Genomic DNA, 22,108 nt, shown 5'->3' with positions numbered 1-22,108 from the left:
TGAAGTTTATTTCAGGTCCCTCTTGAAAATGAGATCTAGATCTCAATCGGGTTTACCTGATTAAATAAAGGAATATTATTATAATAAATTAAGAGCTGTTTGGGAGCTTTTAGCTTAGCTTCTTTGGAAGCTAAGCTAAAAGAGCTGCCACTCTGAACCCATCACTACTGTCAAGACCAGGGGCGCTGCCAGAAATCTTGGGCCCCATGACAAAAAGTTAAATTGGGCCCCCTCTTTGCAGATGCTGCTACAATTTCTTGAGTCTATCTGACCCATCAAACATCACAATTTTAAAAGCTTGCAACTGTTGCTTTCTTTGGTCCAATACTGATACTAGCTCAATATTCACTAGTGAATAACTGTCCACATACTGCATGCAAATAAGTTGCTTAAACTTTTTTAATTATTAGTTTTAGCTTATTGAAATGTCTCTCCCCTCCAGCAAGAGTAACAGGCAACGTGCAAAATATACATGGAGCAATCCAGACTTCTCAAAGAATGCTATGTTGTTGCATTTTGTTCAAGCTGCATTCTGTTATTCTGCTGTTATTCCAACAAATAACAAATATGGAGAAATAATTTTTTATTAAAGCTGTCATCATGTTCTGACAGTTTGCTATGAAACAGATAATTTGTGAAAAAATCTATGTCCTCCACCTGTTCCCTGAGCTGCTACAGCTGTCTAAAAAATGCACTATTCTGACCAAAAACAACCAATCAGAACCAGGTCTTAGCTCTGTCCGCATTCACTCATTGCTAAGTGTGCTAATGGAAGATTTTATAAAAAATATTTGAATTTATGAGTAATAAATAATTTTTGTTGTGTAATTGTAAAAAAAAAAAAAAAGAAAGTAGAGAGACAGGAAAAATCCACATAGACTCCCTGGAATGATGCTAACCAGCTTGTCATTGAACACAGTGTTGTTCACCTTTTTTACTGAGACAGGGGTTAAAGGTTATAAGTGGTATCATAGCTAGAGCTGCTGCTGTCTGACTCATCTGTTGTTAAGTGTGTTAAAAGGTAGAGAGACAAGTTAAATATATGAATATGATTTTAAATTATTTCCTTAATTCGTTGAATTAAGGAAATAGTGAAATGCAGAGGTGGGGACTCGAGTCACATGACTTGGACTCGAGTCAGACTCGAGTCGTTAAAATCACGACTTGAGACTTGACTTGAAAAAATGCTCAAAGACTCGGACTTGACTTTGACTTTCATGCCATTGACTTGGGACTTGACTCGACTTGAAGTTGTTTACTTGAAAAGACTTGATATCTTTTACTCAAAGTCTTAAAATTTAAAACACATTATTTATAAAGTGGCGTCATTAATTAATTTCACTCATTCCCTATCAATATGCGCAGACCGTCACTATGGTTTTCCTCTCTCCTTATGTATGTATGTGTACGTAGCTGCAGCACAACCAATCAAATTAACAGGATTTGGACGTTTAAAAAAACGCTGCAAAGCTACAGAGCTCAGGGAACGAAATACGAAATAACCGCTCGAATATGCTAGTTTCTTTTGGCTACGTAGGTTATGAACTTTCGACTAAAAACCGAACTGCAACTTGTAAAACATGCAAGAAGAGAATATCGGATGGAGATGCCACGACGTCCAACTTTGTCCGGCATTTGAAGCTTCACAAAGATCGGTAGGTGGCGCTTTTCTTTTGCTGTAAGATAGTTGACTTTAGCTAACTTCGTGTTAGCATGTGTACTCCGGGTTAAATTGGTGATTATTTACCATAAATCCGGTCCTTCAAATGCCTCCACAAATAATGTGCACCGTGTTAGCTCAGGAAGCCGGTGGATAGTGAGCGGGGCTCCGGAACAGAAAGCAGATTCTGGACCTGAACACAGGGAACAGAGTCTCTCTGTCCCATCATGATGATGAGCCGGGTCTAGTATCATCTAAGGATGGTTGGTGTATTTGAAGACATCTACGTTGGGAAATTATATTGACAATATATTGTTTTGACAGGTCAGAGAAAAGAGGAAAAAACTGCTGTTATGGTTCTTTGTATTGTGCTGTGGAAATGTCAGCATTTTCGTCTTTTTTTATTGAATATCAAGTTTAACAGAACTGGGCAATAAAGTGGTCCAATTTAAAAATGTTTTTTATACTTTGTGTTCAGCTACACATGTTCTATCATTTGAGATAAATACATATTTTAAAACGAACAAATGGTCTATTATTTGAATTTTATGTATAATTGCAAATTATATAAAAATAAAATAATAAAAACGACTCGAAATGACTTGGAAATTAAAGGTTCCTGACTTGAGACTTGACTCGACTTTTGCCTGTCTTTACTTGAGACTTGACTCGGACTTGAGGACAAAGACTTGAGACTTACTTGAGACTTGCAACACAGTGACTTGGTCACACCTCTGGTGAAATGTACTTCAACGGTTTTTCCCTTTGCCGTGGAGCATAGCACGAAATTAATAATACCTACATGTCCAAGTTTCATTGAGTTAACGGAGTTATTCTACCGCGCGGCAGCTCGGCTATCCCCAAAAAGACAATTCATGTCTTGTCCCCAAAAAGACATGAATTGTCTTTTTGCCCTCCAGCGTTGTCCGCATGCGAGAAATTTCTTTATGTAAACAATAACATGCAGGTGGTATACATTTGTATATCTGATTATAATTGTAGCCTGCGTTATATTTTGGGTTCATTCATTTCAATTCCTGTGAACGTTAAACAAAAGGGGGAAAAAAGGGTTAAGATGTTTAAAAACGTTTAAAAAGCAATTTCCAAACACTAGTAATATTCCTATGTCAAATGCCTTTGTTATGTACAATTTTGTATTTAATCTGTATGTAATAATTGCCAAATTATTTTACTAATTTCTAATTGGTTAAGGATACTGATCCTTGAACTGTTGCGCAATTGGAAGGGGAGGAAAAAAAGAGAGTTCGACGGAGGGTGGTGAGGAGACAGTCTGCTGGGTTGTTCCTCCCAGTTAGCATATGCTAAGCTAAAACTTTCCCAGCTAAGGAAAGGCAGCTGCAGTCAAGTGTTCGGCCAGGACATTTATTAAAGCAGTGGACTTGGTTATGTGCGGTGGGACACTTTTCCTCTGTTTTATTCAAGAAGTCGCAGCTTGGACTGTTGTGAAAACTGACGCGACATACGCGAGAGCACGCTAGGTTATAAGACAGTGAGGAGGGTTGGCTACCGCGTTGGGGAGCTACACGACTGCTGTTCCTTGTGAACTTGGAGGCGAGAATCGTCTTGGACACCGGAGGGGTTGTGGTTTCGTTTGGAAAAGGCGACCGAGATCGACTACACGGTGGGGACCGGGAGATTCAGTGCTGCGGGAGTCCATGCAGGAGGCGCGTGCGGAGCCACGAGCCACGACAGGTCCACGCTGTGAGCACGTGAGCGCTCTACTCTTAACTTCTAAACGCAACGAGTCAGGTACAGAGTCAATTTCTTTTGTTTGCTCATTGAGTGAAGCGGCCAGTGTTTAAGTTTCCAGGCCCCAACGCACTCAAGCGACGTTCAGGCATGCAACGGGTACTTTTTTGGGTCATTTTAGTTATTATAAAGCCGGCATAGCTTAGGATTTGCTAATGACTCTGATGATTTTGCTTGTTGTGTTTGTTAATGCCCTGAAAGTGACTGATGGACACCGAGGATTTGATTTTTGAACTGTAAAAGGAAACTTTAATTGTAAGGTTTTGAGTTGAGACACATTCCTTATTGACTGTACATTGCTATAAAGGTAATTTGAGTTATTTTAAGTTGTGCCCACTCCTTCGAATGTGTTTATGGTTTATTTACAAATGTAAGATATTTCATTTTACTAAATTCAGGGTAATTTCATTTGAAATATATTTTCATTTTAAAAAATAGAAAGACATTTACTGTTTCAATTCATTATTTCATTAACAGATTCTATAAGGGAAGGCATAACTAATCTGATAATAATGACTACAGATTATCACCTTTTAATGATAGGAATTCAGGGCGCCCCGTATTTGGTTATTTTATATGATTTTGGACGTTTAGCCAGCAATGTAGGCAAAGGGGCGCTACATAATTAAGTCAGTGCCTCACCAGCTTTGCACCTCACCCATGTCACTGAGCTATATATATATATATATATATATATACATATACAGGGGTTGGACAATGAAACTGAAACACCTCTCATTTTAGTGTGGGAGGTTTCATGGCTAAATTGGACCAGTCTGGTGGCCAATCTTCATTAATTGCACTGATTCAAAAGCGCATTCAAAACCTTTGGTAGAAATGGCATGTTTAATTCCAGTCTCCATTACAGACCAGAAAAAACTAAAGAGAATGCAACTTTGTGTTAATCCATTTATAGTGTAAACAGAGGAGCCGGCAGTTTATCTTGAGGAAATAAATAAATAAAGGTGCGAAAGTTAATTAGGCTATAACATGCGCAGTCCACTGCACAACCAACGCGAATGGTGCTGCGAAGAATTAAATTTAACTCACAATGCGGTTTTACCAAATGGAGCCTTCTGGGTGCACATTACCTTCCCGTGCCCAGAAGGAGCGCGGCAGATGTTCGGGAAAGCGAAACCACGCAAAAAAATCCTCGTAAAAGCGCACTCCCGGACCGAGCACAGGGTAAAAAAAAAAGTTCAATTGATCGGTTTGGATCAGACAGATCTAACTAACTGAATTAGTGCAGATTTCTCTGCAGATGCAACCAGGAGGAATTTGTGAGGCTGTGCGTTCAGACCCCAGCAGATGAAGTGCTCGTAATTTAAGTGGAGTTGTTTAATTTCATTTATTATAAGTTATTAAAGTTATTTCATATATATGTATATATATATATATATATATATATATATATATATATATATATATATATATACACTGCTCAAAAAAATAAAGGGAACACTCAAATAACACATCCTAGATCTGAATGAAAGAAATATTCTCATTGAATACTTTGTTCTGTACAAAGTTGAATGTGCTGACAACAAAATCACACACAAATCATCAATGGAAATCAAATTTATTAACCAATGGAGGCCTGGATTTGGAGCCACACACAAAATTAAAGTGAAATAACACTACACGCTGATCCAACTTTAATGTAATGTCCTTAAAACAAGTCAAAATGAGGCTCAGTATTGTGTGTGGCCTCCACGTGCCTGTATGACCTCCCTACAACGCCTGGGCATGCTCCTGATGAGGTGGCGGATGGTCTCCTGAGGGATCTCCTCCCAGACCTGGACTAAAGCATCCGCCAACTCCTGGACAGTCTGTGGTGCAACGTGACGTTGGTGGATGGAGCGAGACATGATGTCCCAGATGTGCTCAATCGGATTCACGTCTGGGGAACGGGCTGGCCAGTCCATAGCTTCCATGCCTTCATCTTGCAGGAACTGCTGACACACTCCAGCCACATGAGGTCTAGCATTGTCCTGCATTAGGAGGAACCCAGGGCCAACCGCACCAGCATATGGTCTCACAAGGGGTCTGAGGATCTCATCTCGGTACCTAATGGCAGTCAGGCTACCTCTGGTGAGCACATGGAGGGCTGTGCGGCCCTCCAAAGAAATGCCACCCCACACCATTACTGACCCACCGCCAAACTGGTCATGCTGAAGGATGTTGCAGGCAGCAGACCTGGAACCCAGGAACGATCCTCCGGACTGTAGCCCTCCCAGTCGACGAGGTACTGCCAGCAGCGACCTCGCCGACGGGAGTCCACGATCCGGCGGACAGTGTAGGCCGGGTGCCCGTCCACGTCACGGGCGGGAGGAGGGTGCTCGGAAGGAGGGCACAAGCTACTGGTCTGGATGGGTTTGATCGGGGGGACATGAAAGGTGGGATGGATGCGTAGGGTGGAAGGAAGACGGAGGCGGACAGCAGAAGGACTGATGGTTTCAACTTCAAACGGACCAATAAACCTGGGGGATAGATTCTTAGACATAGCTTTTAAAGGAATATCACGAGAGGACAGCCAAACCTTCTGACCGGGAGTGTAGGTGGGAGCTGGAACCCGTCTTCGGTCAGCGAGGCACTTATTCTGGGTGGATGTGTTATTGAGGGCGTCGATGGTGGATCTCCAGAGGTTTTTGCAGCGACGGATGTGATGTTGTACAGAGGTGACAGCGATAGTGTTCTCATCTGAGGAGAGCAGTGGTGGCTGGTAACCAAGTGAGACTTCGAAAGGGGATAACCCTGTGGCTGCAGAGACATGACTATTGTGAGCATATTCCACCCATGGGAGAAACTGGCTCCAGTCAGAGGGATTAGAAGAGGTTAAACAGCGGAGTGTGGATTCCAGTTCCTGATTCAATCTCTCTGTCTGACCATTAGACTGTGGATGATAACCTGAGGTGAGAGAGACTTTGGCATTAAGGGCAGTACAGAAACATTTCCAGACTTGAGATGTGAATTGTGGTCCTCGGTCAGACAAGAGCTCCAGGGGAATACCATGTAGTCGGAAAACGTGTTTTATTTTAAATGTGTTGGGCCGTTTGGAGAGCAGTGGGAAGTCGTCTAAGGGGTATGAGATGGCAAGATTTAGAAAAGCGGTCAACAATTGTGAGTATTGTGGTCATACCTTTAGATGGAGGAAGTCCGGTAACGAAATCTATGGCTATGTGAGACCAGGGATGTTTGGGCATGGGCAACGGTTGTAGCAGACCAGCGGGAGGTTGATGAGAGGACTTGTTCCTAGAACAAGCTGAAACATATTCTTTGACATCCTTGTGAACTGATGGCCACCAAAATTTATGATTTATGAGGGCTATAGTTCTGCTTATACCTGGATGGGCGGAGAATTTGGACGAGTGGATCCAGTGTATAAACCGGGGGCGGACAGCGGAGGGAACGTAGATCTTGTTGACCGGGCAGGCCTCAGGGGCTGGTTCTGACTGTTGAGCCTGCCTTATGAGGTCCTCAATCTTCCAGGAGACGGCTGCAACAGTGCAGCTGGGTGGTAGGATCGTGGCATGAGTCTTCTCGGAGTCATCGGGAGAATGGATACGGGACAGAGCGTCTGGCTTAACGTTTTTGGAGTCTGGGCAAAGTGAAATAGAGAGATTGAACCTAGAGAAAAACAATGACCAGTGGGACTGTCAGGGAGCCTCTTGGCCGACTGTAAGTATGAAAGGTTCTTGTGGTCCGTCCAGACCAGCACTGGATGTTCAGCACCCTCCAGCCAATGCCGCCACTCCTCCAAGGCTAGCTTGATAGCTAGTAGCTCCCGGTCACCCATATCATAATTGTGCTCGGGTGGTGATAACCTGCGGGAGAAGAAGGCACATGGGTGAGTCTTCTTATCAAGCTCATAAATCTGTGACAAAACTGCTCCCACTCCAGTGTCTGAGGCATCAACCTCTACGATGAATTGTTTGGTGGGGTCTGGCTGAATCAGTACTGGTGCGTTGGAAAATAGAGATTTTAATTTTTTGAAGGCTGCATCTGCCTCCGGGGTCCAGCTGAAAACAGTCTTGGTGGAAGTTAAGGCGGTTAAGCAGAAGTTAAGCAAATCTCAATCTCGTAATCTGTTGATGACCATGACAAATAAATCTTATCTTATCGGTAATGCCGTTTGGCTGTAGTTGCGGATGAAGCGACGATAGAAGTTAACAAACCCGAGGAATCTTTGAAGCTGCTTTCTAGACTCAGTGATAGGCCACTCCACCACAGCCCTGATCTTCTCCTCCGTTGGCCTTACCTGTCTGCCCTCAAGAATAAATCCTAGAAAGGAAACAGATGTTTTGTGGAATTCACATTTCTCAGCCTTGACATAAAGTTTATTCTCGAGGAGACGTTGCAGCACCAGACGAACATGACGCTTATGTTCGGTCAAGGACTTTGAATAAATCAGAATGTCGTCTAGATAGACGAAAACAAAAATGTTCAGAAAATCTCTTAGGACGTCGTTGACTAGTGCCTGAAAGAATGCTGGGGCGTTAGACAGACCAAAGGGCATAACTAAATATTCAAAATGTCCGATGGGGGTCTTGAAAGCTGTTTTCCACTCGTCGCCCTGACGAATGCGAAGGAGGTGGTACGCGTTTCTAAGATCCAGCTTAGTGAAAATGATGGCGTCATGAACCGGTTTGAATGCAGAGGATACTTGTTTTTGACGATTATTTGATTTAATCCACGGTAGTCAATACATGGTCTGAGCGACCCATCTTTCTTTCCCACAAAGAAAAAACCCGCCCCCAGGGGAAAAGAGGACGGGCGGATTATGCCTGCAGCTAGGGCTATATTATATATATATATTTCTTTTTTTTTTTTTTCCATGGTTTCTCGTTCAGGTCTCGAGATATTATACAAACAGCTGGTGGGTAGTGGAGCTCCAGAGAGAGGTCTATGGCGCAGTTGTACGGCCGGTGAGGTGGTAATGAGAGGGCTTTAGTCTTACTAAAAACAGGAGCCAGATCGTGATACTCAATTGGAATAGTAGATAGGTCGGGTGGGTCTGCTGCTTGGTGGTCTGCCGGGGGAGCTCCTGGGGGAACCGCTGAGAGGAGACAAGAAGAATGACAATGAATGGACCATGATTCTATATGCAGATCAGCCCAATTGGTGTGGGGATTGTGCTGCTGCAACCATTGAAATTCCCAGAATTATGGAAGAGTTTGCTGACGGGAAAACAAAAAATGAAATAAGTTCCCTATGATTTCCTGAAATGATAAGATTAACGGGTTTAGTGAGTGATCTTGGGTAAGGCTTTCCCGTCTAAAGCTGAAACACGGAGAGGAACAGGTAAAGGGATGGTCTCCAGTGACATCTGCTGGACGAAAGATGAATCGATCAGATTCTGTTCACAACCGGAATCAACTAGAACTGACAAAGGTTTTCAAAGAGCAGAGTAGCTGGCAACAACAAACGAGGAGATTTTCTTTCCTGCAGATGGTCCGCCAGTCTTCTCATGGACCCGGGGGTTTGATCGGACCGGGCAACAGGCGATGAAATGGTCCGGCGAACCACAGTACAGGCAGAGACGGGAAGTAATGCGTCTTTGCCGCTCTTCAGGTGAGGTTGATAATTACCCTCCTCTGTAGCAGTCCTAAAATATTCTAAAATTTGATTTCTTATTATTTCCCTTAGAGCTTCATTTTGTAAGAAAGAATTATTAAGTTTCCAATAGGCTGGATATCTCTGAGTTGGTTTGTTTGGTGATGAATTTAAAGTTAAAACAATTGCTTTATGGTCTGATAAGGTCAGGGGAGTGGTTGACCTCTGCTGACCCCTAGAGAACATTTTTCTTAATATCTTTAGAATGATAGTGTAACCCCCATAAACTATGCTGATCTGTCTGTATCTTTGATGTGTTTGTTTTGTTATGTAACCCAGGGTAAAAACTGCCTTAGTCCCACCTTTGCTACTTCATTGGTTAGAGTGACAGTCAGTCACACAGTGCAATCAGCCAATCACTGCACCTGAAGTAGGTTTTTCAGGCCTGCTCCAGCTTTCCCAATCAGCTGTGAGAGGGAGAGCTGGAGACAAAAGAGCTGCAGGTTTGTGCTGTCAAACAATTGGTTCTTTCTTTGTTTGTATGCACTTTGTTTAAAAAACTCACAATATAAACCATGTAGATCTGAATATCCAGTGAGCTTGGAGCCATGAAGCTGCCATGCACTGATCTTTAAAAGGAATTGGTGAGTAGTGAACATGAATGTTTTGTTTGTTTGACATATTGATGGTGATAGCCAAATTGTGTGATCATCAAACACACAATCTAACTTTTAAATGCAATATATGTGTTTAAGATGATGTGATAAATGTTAAATATATTTGTCTTAAATAATTGATTGTAGATATAATTGCATTTATTTATGTATAATTGCATTTATTTATGTGTACAACTGAAACAAGTCTAGTTAACTAGCAGGCTGGTAATTGACTGGTCCTGTTTATTTTAATACAGGCCAGGTGATTTCCCCTTTTTGGGGTTAAAGGATGGCGAGATTCTAAGATCTGGCTGGAGCCAGGAGAACCAAATTTCACTCCATACTGGTCTGGTAGGAGTTTGATGGTCCATGAACTTTCCCCTCCTTCTCATTACACAGACACACTACCCATTATTCACCCTTTCCATCAGAGCTGAATTGCGCTTGGACATTTTCCCTTAAAGTTTCTGGATAAACAAACTATGGACTTTTAAATGTGTGTCGGTCAGACACTGTGTTGACCAAGCGGGGAAAAGTGAAGGACTCTGTGCACATTAGAACATCAACTGCAGTATTGTGTATATATTTATTGTATTTTGGTTTCCATGTATGTTTTGTGTTTTGTATTGTTTATTTAATTTTTTTCTTTAAAAAAATACATAGTATTGAAAACAGTTACTCTCTTGTATTGTTTTATTGATTTCTGACGACAGCTCCAGCGGACGAATTTAGTTTTCTGATGTCAGAAGCTATTTAGTCCTTCAGTGCATTAAGTACTGCTACATTATAAACATCAAATAGTGCTACAGTTCTTAGAATGTCCTGTAGAGGGCACTCGACCCACATTTCTCTTGTGTCGGTAGGAGAGGAAGAGTAAAGAAGAGGGAAGAAGAAAAAAGAAATGGCAAACTATGCAGACTAACCACATTTCAGCAGAAGTAGAGAACCTACTACGCATAAATGCCGCTGTGATATGAAAGAAATCTGTTTATCTTGAACTGGATAATGTAGACTCCGGTGAGTCTGTTGTTTTATTTTCAGATGCTTACTTGCGCAGAATGGCTACCTAGCTGGAGCTAAGGTTGCTCAGTTCTTTCAAACTGGCAAAAAAGAACAACCAGAGTATAAAGTGTCACTCTGTAAGTAGCATAGCTCTGTGAAATGAGACTGATCATGATAAAGTGATGTCTATTAAGTAAGTTCTTCATTACTGAGTGTTTTTGGTTTATTTTAAACGCTAATTTGGCTGTATACCTGCAAGATCTGTTAACGCTCTGCATGCAGGTTGGTTTTTTTTGTACGACCGATATCTGAACGAGCCAGTGGAGTTCCAGAAGCAGGAGGGTCCCGCCGCCATCTTTGTGACTCGGTCTGAAGCCTTGAAAGACGGAAGGACTGGTGCTTCTGGAGTAGATATTTTGCTTAGACAACAGATAAGCTTATTGAACAAAAAGGGGGCCCCCAATCCTTTATTTTTTTTATTCCACAAACTATTTGTTCATGAACATTTTCAAAACTGACGATTTATGTGCACATTGACTGAATTGACTGACTGAACTGTTATTTTGAAGGACTAAATGGAATATGTAATTTCTTTGTTGAAATTAGCTTTAAAGCTACAGTTTAGAAAACCTACCCTCAATTTTCTGAATATTAATCTGATATTTTTTTATAAGGGTGGACAATTTAAGTTTTATACCTTAATTTTATTAAGGTAATTAGTGTTACCTGGATTATTTTTTTTGTGTGTGTGGGGAAAGAAAAATAAACTTGAGTTGTTGAAACTTATATGCTTATCATCCTCCTGTGTGACCCTAGAACAAAAGTAACTTTCCTACTGAATTTATTGCTAATTAAATTAAGTAGTGGTTACAATAGAAACACAAATGAAACTTTTTGCTGCACAAATGTAGCTGAGTTGATTGACACCTATTTTGTTTGATTTTATAAAAGTGGGGGGCCTGGTTGACCTTTAAACTTTCATTAATATCTTCAAAGCCAAAGCAGCACAAATAAAAATTTGTACTGCACAAACCAGCACAACTGCAACTTCACTCTGGTCTTTGCCCCCTGCTGAATCTCCAGTTATGTGTCACTATATGTTTAGGTTTTTACCTTGGTGACCGTTCTCAGCCTGGCTTTGTTACAAAGTATCTTCCACCACCTATTCCTTCCGGGTTTCCCCCCTTAGCAACAATTGTAACAGATTCCGCTTTCACATCCGCCGCTGGGCTCAAGCTAGAACCTTGCCTTCTCTTATTATATTGGTCTCTCAGTTCAGTACGATGTTTTATTGCCGTTAAATTGTCCTTAGCCCCTTTTTTTTATTGCAGAGGGAGGTCCGACTGTTAGTAATTAACCCTCCCTGTCGCCCACCGCTGCTTCTCTCTTCTCTCTGCAGCAGGATGGCAGAACGCAAGGTGATCAGCTTGTAGGAGCTGATCCTCTGTGCCTTCTAAATTCTTGCAAAAATTTGGTTGAAAACTCAGTAACGTCTGTGGTTCTTTTTATATAGGTTGAGAAAATATCACGGGAATCATCTCAGACTGGTTTCTTGAACACAACAATTACTGAATCACTGAACTCGAATGGCCTCAACAGTCACCAGATGTCAATACAATAGAGAACCTTTGGGATGTAGTGGAAGACTAGCCTCATGGATGTGTAGCTGACAAATATGCAGCAATTGTGTGATGCTATCATGGACCTGACTCTGAGGAATGTTTCCAGCATCTTGATGAATCTATGCCACAAAAGATTAATTCAGTTCTGAAGGCAAAAGGGGGTCCAACCCAGGTGTACCTGATAAAGTGGCCAGTGAGTGTATCTATAGTTATGGGCACCTGCAGTGAATCTGCTGAAGCTTGTCCAAATGCAAATGAAACTTTACCACAACAGATCTGCAGCCACCAAATTACTTTCTTTTATATAACAAAGAGGAAGTCAAAAAGCTCCTTTTCCTTGCTGGTTCAGCTGGAACAGCTGGTTCACTACTCTTAAAAGATATCCAGAGAGAAGTTAAACAAAGAACAAGAAGGCTCCTCTGCTGTCACATTTTGAATCCATTCTGACATTTTTGGTCTTCTGACGAGAGGTGAGTGGTTATGGAACATATATTGGGCAGATACGGCCCATATATATAGAGTATATACAGATATGGTTTGGAAAACCGTATCTGTATTTTGTATCACAATATTATTTCTGGTTCTCTTTTCAGATGGCACGCGGCAAAGAGAGTTGTCCCTTGTTTTCTTACACACTCCTGTTGTCCCTGGCTCTTGCATCAACTCTGAAAACTCTCAATTCAAAGCAAGAGCTGCAGGACAGTGGCTTTGGTCAACCCCCGCCCCGCCACGGTCTCAGGCTTCTGGTGTGGTATGTCCAAAACTGCCTGGACAACAACATGAGGGCTTTGTGTAATCCCATTGAAAGAGAATTTGGATTTCATGAGTTTAAGAATCATGGGACACATCCTCTGTTACCAGTAATTCATGACACAAAGCAGTTTGGATATTATACCATCGGGAACCTCAACTCTCCTCATGCTGAGGACCTGCCTTACAACGTGAGGAAGGACTACAACCCCAGAGATCCTGACAGTAACAAGGACAGAGTTCTGGTGAAATACAACAAGAACAACAGACACATTGAGGACATATATGCATCTGGACATTATTATGCAAAAGAGACATTCAAAATAGGCCCAAATCTTCTTGCTGCTCTTCGACAGAAAGACAAATCTTGCTTTAATGGACATGAGCTCTTCTTCTAATCTCTTCATTGGCAGCCATGACGACTTTCATACAAATGTAAGTTTTTTTAAAACAGTCTTGAGTGAAATGTAATCAGGAAACATACTGCTAATAATTTGTCAAGCGTGTAACCTCTGAATTCTACCTGCTTTTATATTGTATAAAATCAATAAAGTACTATAAATCAAATGAGTTTGATTCATTCACTTTGTGTGGAATTGTGTATGATTGACAGCAAAGCTGTATCAGACAGAGAACTTGCGTGACAAGACAGGTACGGTGTTTACTTTACAAGACACCAAATTCATTTTATAAAATGCAAATGATTTTTCAGTTTCTTTAATAGGACATAAAATTAGAGAATTTGACCAGAATCACCCGAGGACAGGGGTCACTTTGAGTAGTAAAGTTAACATAATAAGCTTCTCTGATGAGAAACTTGTATAGATTGTGTCTATAAGTTAAACTATAAGTCTATAAGTTACCAGCCATTAAAAATTATTCCAGTTCATAGATTCTTTACTTAAAAGTCAATGTGACATTCAGGACATTTGTTAAACTTTCAAGCAAATATGTTATACGTATCAAGCAATATGATGGACAAACTCTGTTACATCCTCCTAACGTCTTAGGATCTAACGTCCAGAATTTGAAGTCGCCGCACTCCAACCAGAAGCCATTTACTGAGATGAGTGATGATCCCCTTTCTCTAGAAACTAACCTGAGCGATACTGGGCCCATTTCTGGAAGAAACTTCCCACACAGGAGCCCCTCCAGGTCGCCTCCTGGTGTTCCTGTAGCCCCTTGTGCTCCTGGGCCCCCGGATGGGGTTCATGTGGGTTCCCAATGTTCCTTTCACTAGCCTCCATGGTTCAACCGGCTGCATTACTTAACGTTTTATTTTTTCTGAAGTTTCTTAGATTGTACTCTGGCCCCCAAGAATCCCTGACATCTCAGCACCATAGGGGATAAAAAAAAAGAAGAAAAAGATGCGCATGTTGTGCAAAAGTCAGAAACAAGAAAATCAGGACATGGAGCAAAGAACTGAGAATCAGAATATGAAAACAAAGAATCCGGAGCTGAACAGTGAAAAATCTGTGGCAGATCAGGTGAAACAAATGATAGTTAGGCGGTGCAGCCAGATGAATGGCTCAGTAATGAGTAAAGATTACTGGTGAGCGTCAATAGAAAAGGGAAGCAGACTAATAACAGGAGAGAAACTAAAAGGGGCATAACAATAAACCAAGAAAGGATAATACTAATCAAAAGAAACTAAATGGAAATATTCAAAGAACAAAATGCAAGAAAAAACTAAGAAACAAACCTAAATACAAAGGCATAAACTGGTATGGCAAGGACTTTCGAGTAATAATTAATACAAGGCAGGGTCGTGCAGAGAACTATGGAGGGGCAGGGGCTCAAATTTAAAAAAGGGGCACATTGAACAAAAACTCAGTACAACAACATAGCAACAACCCATATTAATCAAGAATCTAATTGGATGCTACTATGTCATTGCCATCTTGCGGGGAAATGCAAAGCAAATATAGTCTATATTTTCCCCAACAGGTATAAAGTTTGTTTCTGCTGCTGACAGTCATGGAGGGCTGAGCTGATCTGAGACTGTAGCTGTTACACAGACCAGAGAAGAGAAGGTCTCTGGTTATAAAGCTATGAAATAAGCAAAATTGCTGCCATTTTACAAATTAAGCCCTAATAATATCTATTTAACCTCTAGAACAACTTGGCTGCAGACTGATTTATAGATCAAAAAACTCAAAAGGGGTTAGCTCTATATAATAGTTTGATACTAGCACCTCTGAGACCTAGAATTATAAGACTGAGATATCAAGACTGAGATATCAAGACAAAGAATCATCTTGATAGTTTGATTGTTGTGGTACTGTGGCTACAATATGGTGTAATCTTTGTGTTTGAATTGGGTTTGTTCATAAATACATCACAGCAATTAACCAATAATCAGTGATTGATTTTAAACTCTGCCAATAAACCTGGTCTCCCTCTCACAGACTTCATCTTATCTACATTTAAACATGTTAGTGATGCTGAGGTTCTTGGTAGGACGGGTTCCGGAGGGAGGGGGGTTCTGTCTAAGGCCCCATTTTACCTTGGGCCGGCCCTGGAGGAACAGCTGCTGCGATGCGCATCTCTGGAATCTAACTGGAGTCTACCTGGAATCCCTTGGTGGCCCCTGTCAGTCCCCCGATGCTTTGGGGACATTTTGATTCATTTCATTGTGGCATGTTTGGCTTTTTGCTGCGGTTCTAATTATTGCTACAATATTTTCTCTGATGTTTATTTTGTGAACTCTAAATGCTCTGGGCCGAATCTTCCTTTAAGACTTGAGGTTCTGCAATAACTTCTATTTACAACCACGAACCTCCAGCCCAGATCCCGTCAGCAGCGGCTTTAAACCGCCTGGTAGAAACGTTAAGGAGAAGCAGAGTGAACAGTCAGCAGGTGCTACCTGGTGGTACTGGGGCTTTGATCTGCGTTGCGACTCGCGGTGACAGTCGGTACCGTGTCTTATACCAGGATGTCTGATATAAAGACAGATATTCTTTATATCTGTTGGTGGACCGACTCAAGCTGCCTGTAGTGAACCAGGCATTTTGCAGAATGATGAAGTTAAAGTCAGAAATTTTCTCTGCAGCCGAAGCATTTCTGTTTATGGGCGAGGCGGGTTTTGTCCCGCTATTGCAAGGACAATTATAAAAATATAAATACCGTATTTTCCGCACTATAAGGCGCACCACATTATAAGGCGCATAGAATAGACGCTAGTAGAGGCTGGGGTTACGTTATGCATTCATTAGATGGAGCTGTGCTAAAGGGAATGTCAACAAAACAGTCAGATAGGTCAGTCAAACTTTATTAATAGATTACAAACCAGCCTTCTGACAACTACGTTCACTCCCAAAATGAATTAACAGCTGTTACTTCCTCCACTTCCGCACCATTGATTCCTTAATGTTAAATTCTCTCGCTGCTGCTCTATTGCTGTGTTCTAATGCGTGACTGATCGCCTTGAGTTTAAACTTTGCTTCGTAAGCGTGTCTCTTAATAGGAGCCATTTTGGGGTCTTTACACAAACACACAAATGGAAATGAAACGGCAGGCTTCGCGCAGTCACATATCCCAGCATGCACCACGCATGTTGGTGCATGCTTCTACGGGGAAAATGAAGTTGGCGGCTGCTTTCCCCGTTTCTTCTTCGATGGGGGAAAATGAAGTCGGCGGCTGCTTACCGTAATTGCGAGACCTGTTGTGGCTCAATATTGGTCCATATATAAGGGGTACCGGATTATAAGGCGCACTGTCGGCTTTTGAGAAAATTGAAGATTTTTTGGTGCGTCTTATAGTGCGGAAAATATGGTAGAAACAGTTTTTCTAACACCAGACCTACGTTTTTATTCACAAACCAGTGTATGAAAAAATATTCTTGCCCACAATTTGATAGTTAAAGGACCTCCTAGCAATGGACCCAGTGTCTGAACAACATGGAGACTCTGACAGTCATTATTAGACTGAGGGCAGCCAGACTAGTTTATTCTTAATAAATTATTATATTTAGCTAAATATTATTGCTGAGGGGCACAAACAGACCGTCTGACATACAGACTAAAAATAAAAATATAATTTTTTTGGAAAAAAAAACAAACTCAAAAAGGGCACTAGGGGCATCAAGGATAAAAAGGGCAGGGGCTCAAGCCCCCCTCACCCCCTCACCCCTCTCCCCTCCTCTGCACGAGCCTGGAATAATGTCTTAATGGAAACTACTCACTATAACTCTGCATGCAGGTGAAAGGATGGCATACATGGAAAGCATATAATGTGTAATTTTCTTTCATTTTTTGAGATGAAAAACCCCTCACCGTCTATCCCAACACTAGGCTGTGTCTCATTGTTCCTCAAAGCACCACCCACTTTGCTGAATTTTTTTTTCCTTCCAAATTTGTCTGGGGGTTGTTAGTCCTAGTAAACTACAATAAGCTGGAGTTTCTGTTTGCCTCAAAGATGAATTTTGATGTTAAAAAAAATACCAATCTTTGCTTTCATCCACCCATAAAACATTGCTCATCATTTCTCTTCAGTCCAATCCGATGGTCAAATTTCTTAATTCAATTCAGTTGATTTATAAAACGCTAATTTACAATAGGTAATCTCAAAACCATTTACAAAAAAGTAATTTCCATTCTACTTATCAAACAACGCAGCAATTTAAATGTATGAAAGTCAGTAAACAAACAAAAAGTTAAGTTATCCGAGTTAAAAAATGCAGATTGCATCATGTCATTGGCTCGTCATTGACTTGACTTGTTTATACGCTTCTCCTTCTTCAAATTACTTTAACCCTACAATGACTGAATTTATCCATATTTTCAGGGGAAGCCAGTGGAACCAGATTGTACATTTGCTGCTTTCTTTCTTTGTTTCTTCCTTTCATAGACTAGGATCACCACAAAATGAATAACTTCGCTGATTGAACTCTGAAATGAATAAAAAGTCATTCAGTTAATCATTCAGTTACTCAGAATCAGCACAACATTGACTCTTTCCATCTTTAAGATGACTAGAACAAACTCCTCACTGTTGAGTCCATTGTGTTGGCATCACTTTATTACAAATGATAGTAAATAATTGGAAATACAATTTTACCAAGATAGAACTTAATCCGCTATTACCGGACACAACTGGAACTCCAAAAAGTCTCGTAGTAAAAGTCACATTAAGACACAATCAGAGCGCACCATGCTAAACCGATCCTCTGCACAAAACCATCCTCCAACATTTGTTTATCATGTCAGAATTTTAACAAGGAACAAAAACACAGAGTACAACCAGTAAAATTGTTGCTTTAAAAGTCACAACAGTTGGAAGTTACATTTTACCTTTAGGGTTTTATGTAACACCGTAAGCTACATTATTGTTGGTGAATAATATCACAGTGAACACAGATCCTAATCATCCATCACTAGTGGATCTGCTCTTCTCTTCTTCTGCAGCCCCTGGATGAACAGGAACAACTGATGTTTGTCCATTGTGTAGGACACAATTTCCCTTTAAGGAGAAAAAAAATCAAAGCTTAGTTTGTTTTACATTGTTGTTTTTCAGCACACGCAAATGATAGAGCACTTAATAAAATAAAATAAAAGTTGTTCATTTACATTATATTCATTTAGACCAAAAACGACAGTTATTAGTTATACTCTACAATTCAGAGTAGAATTCAATTTTTAACGAGATCCAAATTTTTTAAAGTTTTGACAAACCTTAAAGTGTCTTCAGCTCATGGAGCCATTTCAGTGAAGTTAGCGTTCATGGAGGGAAACTTGCTGTTGCTGTTCTGCTCGGTCGGAATGTTGCTGATATCAGAAAAATCTGCTGTCATGTCATGAGCTGGAAAAAAAATTAACAAACATGTTTGCAAAAAGAAGTGGCATTGTGTTTTCACTTAAGACTTATAAAATAGTTTCATGATTTTGGTTATACCTGTAGAATTTAAACTGAGGTAACACTGAACAATGAATTGTTGGGTAAATAGTTTGAAAAAGAGAAGATATTAAAGACACGCTAGCCTAAATGGTTGCAAATGCAACCATTGCTGAAAATGAATCAAACTCATGTAACATAGTGTAATGTTTCACCTCTGCAAAACTTTGAGTCACTAAGCTTTATTCTTTTTAAACCCTTGCTATTTGGTCAGTTTGATTTCAGAAGGGGACCAATGACATTTTTTTGATAACAGAAACATAAAATTTACTCTTTTTACTTTTTACTTCTTTTAGTCATCTTTAAGATGACTAGAACAAGACTCACTGTGTACACTGAGGGCGATGAGTTCAGCCAAAAGTAAAACATTCAGGATTCCCAAAGATACAGCCGCATGGAGGCAGAGCCTCTCTTTGGAGATGCTCGAACCTTAACAAAAACCTCAACCTTAGCAAAATTGAATTAAATACATACTAGATTTCTCTGTAACTTCGTTCTTACCTGTGTGATTAGATGCAGTTTGTCCAACAGGTTCCATATTGACGTAAATGTCCTCCATCGCTTCAGACTCCGTGCTGGCTTTAAACATTAACTACAAGATCCACAGCAGTAGTGGAACTAAGTGAAAAACTGTAGGAAAGAGATGAGATGTCTGGTATTCAACATAAAAAAGTAAACGTATTTTAGAGATAACAACCAAATAAAGAAATTCATGAGCGCAGATTCAATATTATTTTCTTAAATATCTTACACAACATAAAATTCTTGAAGGTTTCAATAGTTTCATGAGTTCATATTTGCTGATTCAGTTCTGTATCAATGAATATTTATTTCTCCTTTTTCTTTGTTTTCCTTCAGCTTGGTTAATCCTACTCATAATAAACACATTACACTTTTCAATGGGTGAAAAAATAATTGACTCTTTCCATCTTTAAGATGACACAAAATTAAAAATAGTTTTAAATCACTGATATAAGGATGAAAAAATACATCTGATGTTGTGATGTTCTTGCTTCATCTTGCTCCTGCAGATGGTTGTGTCCAAAAATATTTCCTAAAAGCTAATAAATTGTTGGAGCAGATGACTGGTTCCCTCCTTGGTCATATGGGCCCCACAGTTTTACAGGTCTCATTCTGTCCTGATAACTAGTCACAGCCTTGCTCTCGGAAAATACAACTATCATCTTTGTATTTTGCTTTCTAAGTCCTCTTTTAACCCTGTTTCTTGTCCACTAGCAGAAACACTTACATTAAGAAACCACAGGTGTTGAACTGAAATCCTCCTTTAGTCCAGAAAATGTAAAATCCCTGAATTGCATTATTACAAAACTTCTATAACCGCTGGATCGAATAATTATGGAATTGTACGTATTTATTCATATTTTAAAGATATGTACTTTTAGGACTGCCATCTAGTAAAAACAAGCTGCATGAGCTGGCTAGTACTGTCTAAAACTCAGTCACCATGTCTCCTCATCTTCTAAAACAGCCACAGATCAACAGTTTGACAAACAGTTTGCTTTGTGAAGCACCGCCTCACTGGGAGGGAATCAAAAGGGAATCACATTCAAGTTGGGCGGGTTAAAGTAAGAGAAACCAGATACTGCATTCAGAGCATGCTGAAGACCAGCAAGCAAAACATTCAGAGTGGATGTAGTAGAATATTGGAGTTCAGGAGATACAAGATAGAAAATTTGACTGAATCAAGACATTGCCCAGAAGTTCAGACTGGGAAGCTAACTGGCAAATTGCTAGCTAAGTATGTGGAGCAGGAAAATAGGTCATATTTACTTACTTTAATTTATGCAACCAATTGAATCAAAAGATTCAATTACTGCAACATATAAAAGACAAGTGTAGTTACACTGTGTGATTTTTGCAAACAATATTCTTGAACTCATCCAAAATGTTATTTTCCGCAAAACTTCTTTTATTTTCTACCTTCAGCAGCAGCAATATATTTGCTGCATAGATTAAAGATACATGGTCTCATTATTTGACATAGTTGTTCTGTTCAAAACCTTTTGGTTTGCTTGAGCAGAAATTGCATAGTATGTTAAAATGTTAAACTTTTACCACCCAAAATCCTCACTACTTTCAAATAGTTCACTTTTTATTTTATTTTAGTTCTTGCATGGACTCAACTTAAATAGATTAACTTATAAAGCTTTTTTTAGCCAAACGTTCCTGCCACTTGCTTAAGATGAGTACAAACAACACATTGATGATAATTAAGTGATGTTCGCTTGAACTTTTTTCTAAGTCTAATGTTTTATTTTACAGTGAGGAAGGCCGGAGTCTAGCTTTAGCAGATGGCTGAAGGCATCTGATCCACACTTCAAACTCAGTACCTGTTTGCTTTACGGCAAAAGTGTAAGTAAGTCTCGGTGAGAGGGAGTATTTGAGAAAAAACACAAATTCACTGATTAAATTGTTGGTTGATAGCCAGCATATATTTGAATTTGTGCAACAAACACCAAAAGAAAAAACTATATATGGCCATTCAGTTTGATAAATATTTACACATTCAATAAATCAATAGAAATCTAAGGGCATTATGAATACCTGGTCATGCCCTTTGGGCTCACTAATGCTCCAGCTGTTTTCCAGGCATTGGTTAACGATGTTTTAAGGGACATGCTAAACAGATTTGTTTTTGTATACCTTGATGACATCTTTATTTTTTCGAAGGATCTACCTACCCATATCAAGCATGTTCGTGAGGTTCTTCTTAGGTTGCTCCAAAATAAACTATTCGTTAAGGCTGAGAAGTGTGCATTCCATCAGTCATCTGTATCTTTTCTGGGGTTTGTCATTGCTCCTGGCAGGATTAACATGGATCCATCTAAGGTGGCCGCATCTTGGAGTGGCCAGAACCATCCAGTTTGAAGGAGCTTCAACGGTTTCTTGGGTTTGCCAATTTTTATCGCCGTTTTATCAAGGATTTTAGTTCTGTGGCTGCCGCCCTTCATCAACTCACTTCTACTAAGACTCAGTCCAAGTGGTCTTCAGAGGCTAAACAAGCCTTCAGTAAGCTTAAGCGTCTCTTTACCTCAGCTCCCATTCTGCGTTTTCCAGATCCATCTAACCCTTTTGTGGTGGAGGTTGATGCCTCCGACACTGGGGTCTGTGCAGTCCTATCTCAACGGTTTGCAGATGATGCCAGGTTACATCCTTGTGCCTTTTTTTCTCGCCGGCTCTCT

The 22,108-nt window shown here is 40.3% G+C and overlaps 2 long non-coding RNA genes across 2 annotated transcripts; both read right to left on the bottom strand.

Moving 5' to 3' along the window:
* Positions 1-10,935: 10,935 nt before the first annotated feature.
* On the bottom strand, positions 10,936-11,524 carry LOC114144038 (uncharacterized). Its single transcript, XR_003595385.1, has 2 exons — positions 11,368-11,524; positions 10,936-11,017 (listed from the first exon to the last, which is right to left on the bottom strand). It is a non-coding gene; the product is annotated as an uncharacterized LOC114144038 (long non-coding RNA).
* A 7,182-nt stretch (positions 11,525-18,706) lies between these two features.
* On the bottom strand, positions 18,707-20,775 carry LOC114145229 (uncharacterized). Its single transcript, XR_003595641.1, has 3 exons — positions 20,155-20,775; positions 19,233-19,535; positions 18,707-18,812 (listed from the first exon to the last, which is right to left on the bottom strand). It is a non-coding gene; the product is annotated as an uncharacterized LOC114145229 (long non-coding RNA).
* Positions 20,776-22,108: the final 1,333 nt, after the last annotated feature.

This window comes from Xiphophorus couchianus, chromosome 5 (assembly GCF_001444195.1).
Source record: "Xiphophorus couchianus chromosome 5, X_couchianus-1.0, whole genome shotgun sequence".
NCBI lineage: Eukaryota > Metazoa > Chordata > Actinopteri > Cyprinodontiformes > Poeciliidae > Xiphophorus > Xiphophorus couchianus.
Note: the sequence above shows the minus strand (reverse complement) of the source record. Positions and strands in the feature narration are given on the sequence as shown.